A 12516-nucleotide genomic window follows, 5' to 3' on the forward strand; every position below is an offset into this window, starting at 1 on the left:
AGCAATGCAGCTCACGTGTCCTTTTGATATGCTGTCCATTGAAATGCAGGAAAGTAATCACCAGCTCCGAGTGATCTGTTGCAGAGGGGACACTACACCGGAGTTACATAAGCAGAGATAAAGTGCTATTTTGGGGGGAACTCACCTCCTCTGGGGTCCCCCCGGAAGATTTTTTTTAAATGTTGAAGTTAAAAGCATCAATCTTGTGCACTTTGAGAGCAACATTAAGAGATATGATACATCTCTCAACACCCAGATGTCAAAAAGAAATCAAAGAATCAGAATCAGAAACGGGTTTATTATTAAAAAACACTTCATTTTCCAATTAAATCATAAACTATGTCAAATTATTATAAGTTAGTAATCAGATTAAACAGAAAAAAGGGATGGAAGGAGGAAATAATAATCCCTCATCACTTGATGTTTGCGGTTGAAATGATCTCTTTTGCTGGCCAAACATGCTGGATGGAAAGCAGTGATGTCTCACTTGCCTTGGCCCTGTATCTGCAGTCCCTAAATCAGTCATGTTACCCATTGACTCTTGTCTGTTCTGGTGTTCCTGTTCATTGTTGTCTCCATTGTCGTTCTTGTCTGTTGTATCTCCTTCTTGTGTGTCCCTTTCTCCTGTTCTCCTTTCTTCATCCTCTACTCTGTTTGGCTCATCTGTGATGACTGTGGGTAAACACAAACAAGTATGTAAGTCAATCAGTTTCCAGCTCTGTCAAATAAATGAATTTCAAGATACACACATTTGTCTTCATTAAAATGAGTGTCACCACACTGTCACAAAATGTAATACTAACCAATTGAAAATAGTTACATGTACATTGGAAACCTCTTGTAGATATCACTGTTAAGAGTTATCTGCCAATAGGACAGAATCATTCCTATACAAATGCAGTTTGAGTAATTCACTTAATATATTCACTTAAAACTTTAATATAGTCATTTTCACTTAATACTCTAATATAGTCATCTTTCTGCATTCAACACTAAGGAAAGCTGTACAATTTGACATGAGGAAAAAAGGCCTCCGACAATGCAGATCATATTTTGATCATATCAATTTTAAGATGGGGGTCAAGGCTTAATATTTGGGAGCATAGCGTCCCTTGCCCCCTTTCAGGAGCCCCACTGGATTAGCTTTGATATGAGATATTTGTATAACAAGCTTGTTAGCTGGCTGTCCATCTCATAATGTTCATATAGAAACTAGCTTTCAATAGGAAATATCAATCAGAAGAATTATATTTTCATGCAAAATCTGTCACAAAAAGAGGTTGCACATTTAAATGCAGGTGTTGTTATGGCAACGTCAGTGGCCAGACAGCCACATTTACTGCTGCAAATACGTTCAAACATGCTGTCGACACGTAAAGCAGTGGCAACTATACCACCATTTCAGCTGACTTTTTCTCAGAAATACCGTCACATAACATCCATATTTCAGTGCTAGGTTGATGCTTAGCTAAGCTAACTATGAAACACTTGAACTGGCAGGACTCCGGATCAACTACTACTGTAAGGTAGCTTCTAGCTTCATGTCGAACACAGACAGTAAGTCAACATTTCCCAGAGAGCTTTCTTTGAAATCACCAAGTAACGCTAAAAAACACAACATTTAGATTGTATGACAAAGTGTTTATTTAATATATCTGGCTAGCTATAGCTACTTGCTAACGGTTTAGCTTACCCCCGCGATTCAAAGTAACGTCAACGTAGCTATAATTTATGCTTTGCTTACATGTTGACATAACTTGTAAGTTTACTGACAGGTACATACCTTGTTCACCTGGCTCAGGTGGTGGCTCTGCGGTTGTTGTGTGAGCCACCACTTGAGAATTGCCGTCTTTTTTATTAAAGAAATGTCTAATGTCCATCTTCAGAATCTCCGCGTCCGGGGCTGACAGTTTAAAGTTTAAACATTGTCACAGAGGAGAGGTACGTACCTGTCAGCCAATAAAACACGTTTATTTCCATGCAACTCTCTGATTGGTCTGGTGGCGTCGTCTTGCCTCTGTGTTGCATTCACTGAACATGGGAAATTACAATTCTGCCGTCCGTCCTATAGGTAAAGTAGGTTAATGTATTATATTATTAAGGGAGAATTTGTCCGGGGCTAAAGAAAAAATAACTGGGGCTAAAGCCCCGGATGCCTACCCCAGGCGACGCCCCTGGTCATTTCCATTCAGTCAGTCATTAAAGAGCCTGTGACACCATCCCAACAACTGTTGTGCAATGAAATATTGGGCTACTAGTAATCTCGAACCGTCAGTTTAAAAAAGAAAAAGCCATACCGTCAATGCGGGAACGCTTCGAGAGCCAAACACGGACAAAGTGTGTTGTGTCATGCGTAGAAATGGTGAATTACTGAGTTTAGGCACGTTAATAACGTTTTAATGAAGTTGACTACAGTATATTCATATTTGTCAGTGCTTTCATGTCAATTCGGCGACATAAACATAAATGATCGTGGTGAAGATGATGATTACATTAGGATTACAAATCGGGAGTGAGAGCTGCTGAATTTCCTCCCGTCGGATGTGATATAAAAACAAATCGATTATTTTTGTGGTTATAAACTCAAGTGGATGAAACTACATGTATTAGTGCTTTCATGTCAATTCGGCGAACATATGATACATTAAATGATGAGTGAGGATGATGATTAAAAATCGTTTGTTTGAGCCGGTCTGCATTTACTGATGAGAAAACAAACCGATGCTTTTTGTAGTTGTAGTACACCAACGTGGATTAAACGTGTGGTTTTTTACCACAATGTTGGGGAAATTAATGGATAAAATGCACGGATTATTATTATTATTCCCACTCCGATCGGGACACTAGGTCCACCGTTTCCCCGCAGCGAGGCTCCCCCCGTTGACAGTTTACGTGGGCTGGGTGCAGTGGCGGACTGGCCATCGGGACGAATCCCGATGGGCCGGTACCGAAGTGGGCCGGTCGGATAAGTAACTAGCACATCCCCCATAGGCGGCGCGTGAGGCTCAGGTTTGAGAAGGCTACATAATTTATTTTACCTGACGCTGCCCGCCTCCGGCGTCTATAGAAAAGAGATCCACTCAGTGTGCGGAGTTTAAATCTCTCAAGTCATATTACAGGATAAAGAAAATACAGTTTAAACTGCCATGCAGAGAAGACGCCGACGTGTCGCACTTATCATTCATATTACATCATCAATCAGATCATCGATCATATAATATCATAATATATCATATATTTCCTTATCTGAGTCATCTTCTCCAGCCTCATCTGGCCGTGCAACACTCACAGTGTCACAGACTGTATGCAGAAGTATTATTTAACACATTATGTTGACGAAACACTCGAGACAAATGTAATTAAAGTCAGATCCACTCGTGTCTTAGACGTGAACGCGCTCTCAGCTGGAGAGAGAAACCCTGGCTTGATTTACCGAGTTGATAACCAGCGTCGTAGGACCGCTTAGCGAGATCTCGTTTGTTAGTTTGTTGTTAGTTTGTTTGTTACTCAAACATATCCATGGTCTGTTGAACTGGCTTCGTAGTACAGGGCACAGGTGGCTAGCAGCGCTAATGTCAAAGACACAGACATTATACATTATATTTGTATTTTACATCCCCCGCTCCCCCCGTTGACAATTTACTAGCGGTACCGAAGTGGGCCGGTCGAGAGTCCCGGGATGATTTTTAGTCCCATTCCACCACTGGCTACATGACCATATGATCGCCCATATTGACGCACCTCATTCCTAAACTTCTAACAGATACAACATAAACCGATCCTTCAGCCTCATATGAGCTCTCAGACACGTTCAACATTAACCTGTCATCGCTGTCTGAGCTTGCTGCTGTGTGCGCCGTCGTGCGTTTACATCTGACTGTATATATATAAAGGTTTACATGCAGATGCTGGGATCCTGAACGGTGCAGCTGGAGCGCTGTGCCCGCAATGACGTCACCCATCATTTGGCGGGACTTGAAGAATCCGCGAGAAGATCCAGAAAATTGTCAACATTGAAGGCAGATTAATGGTTATCAAAGTACAAATATCCAAAATCAGTTCAGTAACGGTTTTCAAGGGGACAATATGTACTCAAATTGATGGGTTTGGATGATGGGGGAAAACCGTGTCACAGGCTCTTTAAGTGCTATTTAAAATGCTAATTTGCTACATATCCAAACAAAGTGTGCAATCCAATGAATGTTAATCGAACTGGGTTTTGATAGATAACATATCTGTTTTTGTTCTCTGAATAATTGTATTCCTATTGTGCACTCTAATCAATATTAATCAAACTATTGTTCGTTTAAATACATTTTAAGAATGGCGTTTATCTTTTTTGAGAATGCCTTCTTATTTTATTTCATGTATTTGGATCTACAACAGATGATACTAATGTTTATGTCAGTAAATGTGCACTAACAGAGGCGGGGATGTTTGTGGAAATAACGGGTACAGAGCTGGCTGCTGCCAGACGAACAGCTGTGCAGCGTCATCACAAACGGACGTCGCTTCACGTGACGCTCCGGAGGAAAGGACGTCCCATTGCTCTTAAAACTCATTTCCCTGCTTCTCGTGGTTTCCTTGCGTCCCTCCATGCTTCCCTGGTGGGAGGGACTAAACGCAGGGAAACGACGCAAGTGAGGGAAGCAAGGATTTCATTTAATCGACCTGAGAAGCAGCCACAGTTGTTGGATGAACGTTCCACTTCCTGCCTGCGCTGCGTCGAAAATAGGATTCATCCTATATTTGAGAAATTCCTTGCGGCTAGGAGCTTCTGCGGCTCGAAGCGGGTCTGGTGGAATAGCACCCATTGACTAGAGTGGCCGCGATCGCTAAAAACGCAGGCGCTCCTGGTGGGATTACCCCCTGAGACCCGTCTGTCCGCCGCATCTACGCACTGTACACACACACACACACACACACACACACACACACACACACACACACACACACACACACACACACACACACACACACACACACACACACACACACACACACACACACACACACACACACACACACACACACACACACACACACACACACACACACACACACACACACACACACACACACACACACACACACACACACACACACACACACACACAGCTCCTAAAGCATAATCAGGCTACAGCCGTTGTGTATTTTATTATGTGAAGCTGTTACGGTTGTTGTTTCTGTCTGCTCATTAATCTGTCTGTGAGTGTTTTCAGCTGTGCGTGTAATATGTAAATAAGCTGCGCAGTAGCCCTGACGTCATTGGCTGCCCATCCTCTGGTCCGCCTCTGAAGATGGTGATTGGATTGACGTAATCCAATCGCAGAGCACAGCCGGCGCACACCTGCTGGGGAGGAGTACAAAGGCTGCGGACTATCACCACTCTGGAGGCTCTGTGATGTGGGACAGACGCCTCTAGCCTCTTGGTGCCGGTTGACATTTAGTGCTTTTGTGTAGTGATGGCGAGATGAAGCCTTATGAAGCTTTGAAGCTTTCCAGCCAATTGGTTCGCAAAAGGGTTCATCTCATGAGGCTTCATCATGGGCTTCATTTGAACACAAACCCCCCTGTTGGTCAAAGTGTGTAAAACAGGCAGATTGGACATCTCAACAGTGTGCTCTATCTCATACCGAGTTCCCAATGAGTAAAGCCTTAGAATAACTCTAAACAACGAACATAAAATCATACTTTCATGTTAACAATATTGTATTTATTACAGTTTAATGATTGTGATTGAAAATCCTAAGGAGGCTGGTAAACATTGCAAAGAGGGATTTCTATTCCTTAATAATATTCATAAACTTAACCATGTTGTAGCCTGAGAAAGGCTAAACCATATCAAAGAATACATTTATTAACTACATTATCTCAGGCTTCGTTTGTCATCGGTGACGTCACTGGCCCAAAACGATACAAGCCTCGGTACATGCTTCACAAAAAGCTTCGGGGATTACTCGACACACGCTCCGAAGCCTCGGCGCAATACATAACATCACTACTTTTGTGTTATGTGTTAAAGTTGTACTATTTAGCAGCGTGTTAAACCTAGTGCTTCTGTGTGTGATAAGAGATTACTGTGTAGGCCTACATGTGTAAATAGGTTCCAGGGTAGCTTAAAGGTGGGGTAGGTAAGTTTGAGAAACCGGCTCGAGATCGCTAGAATTTGAAAATACACAACCGGAGAAAATCTGCCACTTCCTTATAGAGCCCCTCCTCCAACACACACGAACGCGCACATGACCAATGAGGGCAAGAGATAAGTTTGTGCCCCGATGGAAGGCTGACAGGCAGGTAGGCCCGGCTAAACGGATTGGTTGTACTTTTTACAGTATTACGGCTTCTACAGATGACGTTTTTTTATGGATTTTTTGTCAAAGCACTTAAGATATTCATTGCTATCGGGATGTTAAGAGCATTCCATGGAATATAACAAAAAGTGTATCTCGAGCCGGTTTCTGAAACTTACCTACCCCACCTTTAACGGTTAGCACCTGTCGATCAGCAGCAGCTGTGGTTTTTGCACAACCTTTTCAGTTACATGTACCATGTTTAACGTGAGGTTTTTGTTTCCCCTTTTATTTAATTATTACTCTGTATGATCTGCCAAACTCCCTTTTGTAATCCCCCTTTGTTTGTTCATTAGTTAAGTCGGCGCCCTTTGGCCATTTTGTTTGTTTCAAGCTGCTTGCCTGCCATTTTGTTTCACCCTTTAATAATAAAGCCATTTATAATGATTACCAATTCCAATCTGGTGTATGTTGCTTTCCTCTTCCCCTAGTCGGGACGTAACAGAAGCACTAAATGGTCTTAGAAAAATATCGACTCTTTGTTTGTAGATATCTACTAAACTAAAGCAAATAAAGAGAGTAGGCCTGTTATACTGAGTGATATTATACACACTGCTCTGCTTTCTGCACGGACCTCACAGCTGTTCTCACTGTAAACATCGCGTTGCAGTTACTAAAATAATATCCAGGGGATGCATGCAGAGCTGTCATTGGCTGAGATAGCTCCGGCCGTGCGTAACGCCTTCACCGTTCCCGGAAATGCATCCGCGGAGGAGCCGTGGAGGACGCATCAGTGTCTCCTCGGTTAGAGCTCCTCCAGAGAGCCTCCTCGATGCTCGGTCCTCGAAATGCATTTAGAGAAATGAGATGTCCTTCAAAATGGCATGCTGAAATTCATTTCCGGGTCACTACCGGAGGACCGAGGAGGGGACATTTGAGTATTGAGAAACCTCTAGTCTAGAGTGTGTGGCAAACAAATAATCACCATCACTGTGCTGACATACCTACCAAACGTCATCTCATAATTCAGAGAGCTGATTGGCTGTAAGTACGTGTGCCGCGAAAATAGTAGTTGTTTGTGAAGAGGAGACGAGAGAGATTAGCGTATAGCGATTCAAATCAGTAAAACGGAAAGAAAATGAATGAAGTTGACCATCTACTTCAGCTTTGGTAAGTTCATTTTATGTCATATCTTTTGTTGATCTTCTGTGTTTTGCCTATAGGCTATTGCTCTGCTGGATCGATTGATATTGTGACCCTGGTGATGAGTGTCTGTGTTTTCCTTATATCCCCCCTCTCTCTATCGGAACCATGGATAGCCTACAGCTATTTGTTTACGTGTTTAAAAAAGCACCAGAAGCTATACACATCTAAGTTGTTCCGTCGTGCCCCACCACTTGTGTACATATAAAAACCCCACTGTAACCTACTGATAGCAACCTTTTGAGAAACCTTTTTTATTTCCCTTGTGAGACCACAAGACCATTACAGAAACTTTAGTGCAAGTTTGTAACATGACTGGAGCGCTGTCCTCAGAGGGCTACATCCACAAACACTATACACATGGCAGTGCAGAGGTTGGCTCCAACTGCAGACGGATCTCTAATAAGGAAATCCATGTTGTAGCTGAGGCCCAGCTGCACATCTCTGCTACACGGCTGCCAGGTTGTAAAAAACAACCTGGCTTTCTGCCGTTGCGCTCTCTCATCAGTGTGACCTTTTCTGGCATCTTCAGTGCATTTAGTCTTGTCCCTAACCTCTCGAGTCAGCTGCTGACCTCACATTAGACCCTGAAGAGGAGAGAGGTAACAGCCTGCTAATGCAACATCTCTGTCCATGTGCTCCTTGTGGGCTGAGAGCGAAAACACCGTCTGCCTCCCTCTTGGGCTCACAGCACTCTAGCCCTGTCTTGTAAAAAGGTTTGAAGATCAGGGATAGAAGAGCAGGATTGTCGGCTTGAAGTTAACTTTTGTACATTCCATCAACAGAAGGAAATTACTTAAAAGGAAAATGCATGTACGAAACAAAATGCACCCCCAAAAAATAGCAGAACTTTGAAATATAAAATATAAATTAATTCATGTTTTGTTTTCAGTTAGTATGAAATATAATTTGACACCAGATAAGGAATGCCAGTATTTCCTGGGTTATTTTGTTCGATTTCATAGTCCTGAAATATAAAACATTTTTAAAGGAACTTCTGACAATAATTTCACGTATTCCAGCAGCACACCTTTGCACGCTACAGTATCACACTATTGTGTAATGTCTAAATTACATTTTTTGCATTTTCATTGGACTCAAATATGACTTGCCTAAATAGATAATCCTGTTAGATGTTTCATATTACATTTTATTTTTCAATTTTATTGTAACACTTGAATACAGTCCACTTTGGGATACAACTTTAAAAACTGTATTTCAAAGTAAAGGAAAATCTAATTGAAATCGAGTTGACATTTTTCATAAAACAAATTACTACAAATCCAGCCCTACAATGCAACTTTACAAGCATTAGCTGTTTTCAGGTTATTAATTAAATATCCAAATAAAAGATTTAAAAAATATCACCATAGAGAGGATCCTGACCTTCTACAGGTGCACCATAGAGAGCATCCTGACCTTCTACACAGGTGCACCATAGAGAGGATCCTGACCTTCTACAGGTGCACCATAGAGAGGATCCTGACCTTCTACAGCTGCACCATAGAGAGGATCCTGACCTTCTACACAGGTGCACCATAGAGAGCATCCTGATCTTCTACAGCTGCACCATAGAGAGGATCCTGACCTTCTACAGGTGCACCATAGAGAGCATCCTGACCTTCTACAGCTGCACCATAGAGAGCATCCTGATCTTCTACAGCTGCACCATAGAGAGCATCCTGACCTTCTACAGCTGCACCATAGAGAGCATCCTGACCTTCTACAGCTGCACCATAGAGAGCATCCTGACCTTCTACAGCTGCACCATAGAGAGCATCCTGACCTTCTACAGCTGCACCATAGAGAGCATCCTGACCTTCTACAGGTGCACCATAGAGAAGATCCTGACTGGTTCTGCCTGGTACGGCAGTTACACCGCCCTAAACCGTAAGACTCTACAGAGGGTGGTGAAAACTGGTTGGTAAACGTTTTTAACGGGCCTAATATGATATTTAAAATGATTCACTTTGAATTAACTGCTTGTTTCGTTGCTTGAGAAGCTTGTTGACATAGTGTGGGTTTGTTTCTACAAGTACAGTTTTAGGGACACAAAAGTTAGGGGGGCAGCTGGGGGGGCAAGGCTCTACAGTGGGGTGCAGCTTCCCCCGTAGATCCGCCCCTGCCTACAGCTATTTGTTTAAAAAAGCACCAGAAGCTTATATACACATCTAAGTTGTTCGTGCCCCATCACTTTTGTACATTTAAAAACGCCACTCCGATTTATAAAACACTGCGCAAGCACGTCCTATGCCAGTTTCCCTTTATAAATCACAATCAACTTAAAATGCGGCGCAGCTTTTGCGGGCTTCACGTAACGCCCATATTTGCCTATAAATAGTCAAAGAAACGCCCCGTATTAATATTAATTTTGACTGACTGCAGGAAGAAGATTGCAGGAAATGACGACAGAACAGCTAAAAAAGACATTTCACACCGTGGGTGTTTCTCAATGTCGAGGACGCTTGCTTGGTAACACATGTCTTCCGAGTCGCTTGCTTCAGAAGCGAGGCAAGAATCCTATTGCTGCTCCCGCTGTGCATAATCTGTGTAATATGTAGCCAATACATTCCACATTGTTGGTAAAATAATATTTTGGCCTGCCCCGAATGTTTTTTCTGTAGCCCCGGACAATTCTACTTCAATAATATAATACATTAACCGTGCTTTACGTCAACCTCATCATGACACTAGAGAGGATGGCAGGACTGTAATTTCCCTTGTTCAGTGAATGCAACACCAGAACAATCAGAGAGTTGCATGGAAATAAAAGTGAGATGCAGCCCGGGAATCCACTTTTCCCTGCGTGCATTGCACCCTGGGATATGGTAGACCGCGAAGGATACATCAGATGTATCCTTCAAATCCGGGAAAAGAAGGCTGCATTCATGGGCCGCATTCGGAGGAGTCTCGTCTTTTTTTAAATTGGGACAGCCTTCTTTCGGCGGAAGTGACGTATGCGGTCTACAAATGCAGCCTCCGAAGGGTGCAGCCCCTGAATTGAGACAGGGGCTGCAGCCTCCGAAGGGTGCAGCCCCTGAATTGAGACAAGGGCTGCATCTCACTTCGGTTAAATTAAATCCTTGCGTCCCTCACTTGCGTCGTTTCCCTGCGTTCAATGGGGAAAAGTCTTTCTGGGCCCAGTGACATCACGGACTGATACGGAAATTGTAGTACCGCCGTTTGGACACAACGAATATTTTCCTCAGAGTCCGGCTTGGTCTCAACCCCCCCCACCCGTAGCAACTCTATCCACCACTTAAATGAAATAAAAACAAATGTGTTGTGTTATATCAGCTGCCAAATATATGGTGTTTTCTGAGCGACTTATCAAGTATTGGCGAACGGCACTAAACATGATAATATAAACCATGCTCGTATCTATACAACCTATAGAAATGCAAAACGGCCTCAGTTTAGACGTAATTTTGTCCTTCTGCTTACCGCATCATTTATGAGAATACATGTCTTAACAACATATTCGAGGTGGTTTTAAATAACATATCCGTATTTATTTATTTCTCCAAGTTATGTTTTTGTGTGCACTGAGGAGTCGCAAACAGGCGTTTGTTTAATCATTTTAAGATTGGCTTTAATCCATTTTTGCAAATTAATTATTCATATGATAAATGAGAGGTAACATTTTATTTATGGTATTATTTCCACATATTTCTCTCCATTCTTCCTTCTGCCAACGCGGTGTCGCAGTTTCTCATCTCTCCTGTTTTTGTGCGTACCGCGTACGGATGGGTCAGTGTGCGTGGAGGACCGCACATTGTCCCGTCAAGTTTGTTTTTTTATAAATCGCAAATATTGCTTAAAAACTGGCGTAAGCCATCTTTTTTATAAATGAGGCCCCAGAGCATGCACTATTTGTATTGTTGTTTTTTTATTTTGTATTGTTTTATGTCTTGTAAATTGCACTGTTAAGGAACCCGCAAATCTAAGTTTTTCATACATTACATAATTACATCGTAGTTGTGTATATGTTATGACAATAAAACATTTGCATCTTTGAATATGTTAGCATAGGCCTGCTAATGGATATATTGTTAGCATAGGAAATACATTGTTAGCAGGGATTGGGAAGGAATGTTTCAGGGAAGGTTAGAACATCTAACAAGTGTTTTTGTGTATACTAATTTATCTAAGATTATTTACATGTTTAATTTTCAGAAAGAAAAGGGCTTGATGAGCGTTATCATTAAGTTACTGCTAGCTAGTGAACAGCTGCTAAATTAGGGTTAGCATTGAGAGAGAGCTAGCAAGTGAAACAGATTGTCATCAATAAGGCATTCATGTGATCCTACCTTTAAATTTCTTATCAAGTGTAGTTATTGGAGTACAGGCACACAAACCCGCTTTAGCTCCCCATGATAAGATGGCCTTAAGTAGCACTGAGAGCACCTCTGCAGCAGTGAGAGACAGAAGTCCTGAGGCTCTTTCAAAACTGAAAATGGCTGGAGGTGGAAAACATGTGAAGCCAGAAGAAAAACATTGTAAAAAGTCTCCCCTCATTCCCAAGAACCTCTCAGTGTTTCTGCTACAGTGACAGAGTCTGTTTGAAGACAATATACCAGCGCTCATCTGGGGATCAGGGTCCACAGCCCGGAAGCCTCCAACATGTTTCTCCAGTCTGCACCAGATGTCAGCTGGCTCTCTGAGATGTCCCTGAAGGGGTTTGAGCACCACTGTGGAGGAGAAGAGGAGATGTGCAGCTCTCAAAACTAATAGAATACATTAATAAAGAAACAAAAAGTCTGCAGTTTGGCACGCTTTGATTGAAAAGAGCCAGAGGCGATATAGAGCAACTTGGTTGTGAGTCTGAAAATATTGTACTTAAATCATCTTCAAACCTCATGTGTTTCATTTGTTTCTTTAACACAGAATCTAAGCAACAACCACATTTAGGTTGTTGAATCTGATCTGGAAAGCAAAGAATGAAGCAAAAAGTTGGAACAATTATTGGCCAGTTCCCAAAAATCCACATTTTCCAACCTAAATGTTGTTGTATAGCCAA

This window comes from Pseudochaenichthys georgianus, chromosome 1 (assembly GCF_902827115.2).
Source record: "Pseudochaenichthys georgianus chromosome 1, fPseGeo1.2, whole genome shotgun sequence".
NCBI lineage: Eukaryota > Metazoa > Chordata > Actinopteri > Perciformes > Channichthyidae > Pseudochaenichthys > Pseudochaenichthys georgianus.